The sequence below is a fragment of the Cucurbita maxima genome, unplaced genomic scaffold (assembly GCF_002738345.1).
Source record: "Cucurbita maxima cultivar Rimu unplaced genomic scaffold, Cmax_1.0 Cma_Scf00010, whole genome shotgun sequence".
Classification (NCBI taxonomy): domain Eukaryota; kingdom Viridiplantae; phylum Streptophyta; class Magnoliopsida; order Cucurbitales; family Cucurbitaceae; genus Cucurbita; species Cucurbita maxima.
In genome coordinates this window covers 1,370,704-1,376,718 of record NW_019272026.1, presented here as the reverse complement: position 1 = coordinate 1,376,718, position 6,015 = coordinate 1,370,704, and positions in this window count along the sequence as shown.

The window sequence follows — 6,015 nt, the reverse complement described above, 5'->3', positions numbered from 1 at the left end:
TCCGATTTTTATTGGATTTTTAATTTTTTTCCCGTTCGCAAAATGGAAATGTTCGCCTAGTCTACTTAAAGATGTCCAAAGTATCATCAGTCTGTAAGCAGTTTTGCTTTGGGCTTCACCAAAAGTCATCGTACCAATAGAATGTATTATTTACTTATAAACACATAATCATTTCCTAAATTAGTCAACGTGGATTCCCTCTCAACAACCCTCCTCAAATGTCGAACAAAGAAGTTGTGACTCTCAAAAGTGACTCGAGTGTCGAACAAATGGTGTACTTTGTTTGAGGGCTCCAAAGAAGGAGTTTAGTCTCGATTAAGGGAAGGTTGTACTTCGGGGGCTCGAAAGAAGGTGTCGAGCTTCAATTAAGGGGGGACTATTCGAGGGCTCCATAGACCTGAGGGGAAGACTCTATAGTGTACTTTGTTCGAAATTCAAAAAAATAAATAGTTGTGGTTGTTCATGTCATTAGATCATATGAACACTTCTATACGTCGATATAGTTCAATGTTAATAATAAAATTAAATCTTTTATGAATCAAACGTGTATAACGTCTATCAAAATGCTCGGAAAGAAGTTTGTCACAATTCAAAAGAGATTTTAATATCACATCTTACGGTATTTTGATTGATAATGGTACCTTTAGAATGGTACTATCAACTATTAATTTTGCGACTTTGAATACGATTTTACATTATTGATTTGCTTCTTTTCGTTGAGATGCCTTATTTACGAAACCTCCCGAAATATTTGGTACAATATCTTTGAATGTTTGCTTAATCTATTACACCTAAATGGTGTGAAAGTTATCTTATTTATAATCAAATAAATTTACAAGGGCGTGGAAATAACAATATATGGAAAGATATCTATGATAATAAGGTAAAATATCAAATATGATATATATGGTAAACTATAATTTATTATTAAATATCCTCTGCAACCCACCGCAAGCTGAGCGTCGGATTTGAACGAATGTGAAGTTTTGATCTGAAAAATTCAAATAGAGGTTTAAAAAACACTTTTTGGTGAATATGTCAACAACCTGGTTCAGAGAAGGCATAGAGAAACACTTTTTTCGCCATCGAAAATTGCAGATGGATCGTCGCTCAGCGGCGATGCTGCCAACAAGAATATGCCTAACCCATGAAGAGGGATTGTTGCTTATCGATGATGCTGCCTTGGCTCTGGTGAGAATATGTCAACCCAACGAGTAGAAGGGGAAACCTAGAGCAAAGGACAAAGACAATGTTGAAACCGAAAGAGTCGCCACAGTGGACAAAGGGGCCAATTTTGGCTAGAAGGGCGACGGCAACTTGGTTGTCGAAGAAGCATAGTGCGGCGCCCAAATTCCAAAGATAAATTTCTACAGAATGTTGATAGGTTTAGGTTAGGGTTTCTGCTAAGGATGAAGGAAGATTAGAAAGAAGACCTTTTAATCTTTTACGGTCTTTTTTTAAGGTCTCTACAACAAACCAATGTTATTAAAAGTGTGAGGCTTCTTATAGCGTTTTTGTAGAACTTTAATGAACGGTATAATAGAGAGTATGAATATATAGTTTATATACGTTACTATGAAAATATTTTATAGCGTTTTTTATTTTGTCAATTCTTTACCGATTGTTCACTTTAACGAACCAATGTTATTTTGTAAGAAAAAATTAATATATGACAAGGTACATGAATAAATCGAGACCGTATTCGAATAAAAACGACCTTGAAAATATGATAACTAAAATATAATTTTATTTATTTATTATTATTATTATTTTTTTTTTGTTAACTCATCCATCCATTATTAATGTATTTCTTAAAATATTAAGCATGTATTTAAATATATAATTGAGATAAAATTCATTTTGAAAATAAATTAGTTAAAATTATAGCATTTATAGTGGTCCTAATTCTCCTCATAGAATCACTGAGTAGTGACTAGCACCCACCCGAACAATGGTTAGTGGTTACTTATTTTATGATGTCCCACATGGGTGGGGGAGGAGAACAAACCATCATTTATGAGGGTGTGGAAACCTTTCCTTAATAGACGTGTTTTAAAGCCTTGAGGAGAAACTCGAAAGGGAAAGCCCAAAGAGGACAATATCTGCTAGTGGTGGAATCTGGGCCGTTACATATTTTGATCGACAATTACTAGTCTTGATCACAAGTCATTAATTACTAGCATTGGTCCTCATTCCCAGTCGTCATCGTCGTTCGTTAGTTATTGATCCTCGACCTAGGTCTCTATTACTGGGTACTGATATCCAATCTCAACCATTGGCCACCAATCTTCGAGGACAAGGAACTAGCAATCAACAATCAGTGAATAGGAGCGATGAACAATGACCATACAGAATGCTTCGTTTTCCTTCCCAACCGATATGAGATCTCATATTCGATGTTATGGTCATGTCGAATTCTGTAGGTTATCAGGAATAGAGTAGTCACGAATTGAAGGTGCAGTCCAGTTCAACGTTAGTATGCTCAATACGATATGGGTAAGAAACATTTTTTTTCAAAAAATCTAAAAGCAATAAATTGTTTTCATAACTTATGATTATGAAACTAAGTATAACATTTTATTTTTATATAACAAAGTCAAATGTAGATATAATATAACCCAAAGTATTAAGAGGTAGGGATGTTCTCCTAATCCCCTACCCATTAATTTATATTTATTTTTAATATATGATCACCAAACTATTTAAATCTGTGGGAAATTTTATATTAAGAGGATTGGACCACGTTGAAAGTTTTAATTTTAATTAATTTTGTAATTGAAAATGACTTGTTTGGAAATTAAATAAAAAATATTTCAAATGCATTAGCTTAAAAAAATAGTTTTATTAAAATATTTTAGGTTTTAGAATAAATCATATATATCCCATACGCTACCTTTGTCTAGGGTTGTCGTGGTAGTCTTCTAGGTCCTTAGGACGGTTTAGCAGCCTTGACATGGGTTCACGTTTTTAGGTTTCTCGGTTCCAACTCTTACTGTCTAGTTCGATTAGGAGCACTAGGTTTACACCTTTTGATCGTCTCTCACCATCCTACTAAAAACATTTCGTCCTAGGTTATAGTCTAGCCAAACTGACGTTCTCACCCTAGTCATATTATGTTTGTCCTACCTTCACTCTGTAGAGAGAATCACACAATCAATCACCTGGAGTTAATGTACTAGCAAATATTGTCCTTTTTGGGGTTTCCCGTCAAGAGCTTTACCTCAAGGTTTTAAAACGTGTCTACTATGGAGATGATTTAGCTTTACTTCGATTAGTGCATCGCACCATCAGGTGACTGATTCTAATACCATTTTCCAAACTCACCGCTAGCCGATATTATCCTCTTTGGGTTTGTCTGTCAAGGGCTTCTCCTCAAGGTTTTAAAACATGTCTACTATGGAGAGGGGTCTAACCCTACTTCAATCAGTGTCTCGCACCATCCAGTGACTAGCTCTAATATCATTGGTAACAGCTCAAGCCCACTACTAACAACATATATTATCCATTTTGGCCGGTTACATATCGCTATCAACTTCATAGTTTTAAAACGCGTATGCTAGGAGGAGGTTTTCAGACATTTATAACGAATGTTTCGTTCCCCTTTTCAACATGGGATCTCACAATTTTTTTTTTCCGACATATACACGGAAAAAGATGCGAACAAATTTGAATCATTATTGATGAAATGATTATAGCTTTGAATAGATTGTAGGAAATACCCAATAATTGCAATGAAAACGTGGAGGGAATTAATGGGTCAGGGATTCACATGATGAGGGAGGAATGGATCAAATAAGCCCTCCTCATGGACTGGCTTGGTTGACTCGCCCCACTGCACTGCCATATACGGCACGTTTGGCGCCGCGCCTGTGGCCTGTGGCATGGATGTGCGACCAAACGCCAATTCTTGCTTTGCTAAATGCATGCCTAAGGTACCCACATTTTACTTCATTAAATAAATATTTCAAAACTTTTTTAGAAATATAAATTTTTTAAATTTTCAAACCAAAACTCGGACCTCAATCGAGCGACGGTGACCTAGAAGATGATTTGGATCGTCAAACTATTACAAGTACGAGCATTGGTAGGTTCAGTTGATTTGGGTTGAGATATTTTTCAGATTCAGTTCAATTGTTCGAGATGTAAATTATTTCAACTCATAATAAACCGAGCTCAATCTAGTTTTTAATTTTTTCTAGTAATTTATTGAATATTTTATTTTTTATAAAAGTAAAATGTTAGTAAAATTTGCCATTTTAAAGCATCGCACAAATAGTTAAAAATTATTTAAAATAAATATATATGATATTGTAAGCAAAAATGTATATTTTAAAATTAACAATAAATTCGAGTTGGTTCGATTAACCCATTGTCGTTTTAAGAGAACTCATAAACCAACTCAATCTATAAAATTTCATTTATTTAAACATAACCCAACTCAAACTAGACAGGTTCGTTCTTTGATCGAATTTTTTTAGTTATTAAGTTTTTTTAACACCCTTAATTTTAGGTGTAACGATCCTAAATTTTCGCATACTCAAAAAGTCGTTACTAACGTCTCATGTTCATCTCTAGTGCGGAAATATAATTTTTAAAATGAACATCATTTATAACATAAACTTCGAAAATGCTTAAAACAACTTATTGTTTGGAAAATACAGTCATGGTCTTACGTGTTTAAATACGAAATATTGAAATTTAGAGAAAATAAAAAATAAATGCAAAACAATCTATTTTAGGTCACCGTCACATCATTACAAATCCTAATTTCTATTAAAAGTTCAGAAGAGTTTCTACTTTAATGCTAGTTTTGAAACGGGTTTTTCTTTTATTTCTATTCGTCCATTTATTTAATTTATATTTCAATTTGTTCGGGCATTATTTTACTCTTTTTGTCGGGTTGTTGTGTGGTCTCATTAGCTCGGTCGGATTTGATTGGAGATGAGGTAATAATATCGATGAGTATTGAATATTGGTATGATTTTGTCTAACACATTCCAATGCTTTAAGTTTGTTTGATATTGAATTTGTCAAACTTTTTATGACGTTGATACATGTAGGATAAGACTTGTATAGCCAAACGTGATAAGTTGGCCCCTACAAACTATGGGTGACATGTTGGATGGTGATGTTTGATGTAGTCTTCTTGGACTTCGTGCTCTGTTTGGTTCATTTCAAAGCTCGGAATGTGAGCCGTCTAGCGTGGTCTGTCTTGTGACATATTTGAACTGTTGTTCTAAGTGATTAAAATCACCTACTTTTATACTTAGAAAGTCGATTCAGACGTGTCCTAAATCTTACTGGTGGGGAATGACTTACTCTTATCCAATTTAATCATAAATACTTTTACATATTTTGTTTTGAGCTGTGAAGTTGGTTTGAACGTGTTCTCGAACTTCAAGGATATGTAAGCTTTGTGACAACGTATTATATCCTCAGATTCCTTGAGTCGTTTTCATTGTTGCCTAGTCGGAAGGTTTTTAGGGATGAGTGTATCTTTGAGCTCTACCTGTCCCGAAGATTTGTATATATGACTTTTTGTTCTTTGCGTTGATTTTTATCGTTGGTCTGTTTTTTGGGCTAGTTTTCCTATTCTTTGGCTTTTCTCTTGTTTGGATTTTATCGTTACGTTTTGACTTTAAGTTTAGGGTTTTAGGGTTTAGGGTTTAGTTGGTTTTGAACGTGTTCTCAGACTTCAAGGAAATGTAAGCTTTGTGACAACGTATTACATCCTCACACTCCTCGAGTCGTTTTCATTGTTGCCTAGTCTGAAGGTTTCTAGGGAAGAGTGTATCTTTGAGCTTCTACCGGTCTCGAAGATTTGTACATGTGACTTTGTTCTTTGCATTGATTTTTATCGTTTGTCTGTTTTTTGGGTTACTTTTCCTATTCTTTGACTTTTGTCTTGTTTTGATCTTGTCGTTATTCTTTGACTTTAGGTTGAGTCTCTCCCTCTTGTTATTATTACGTTTTAAAAAAATAAAAAAAATTATTAATCATAGACAAAAATCGATG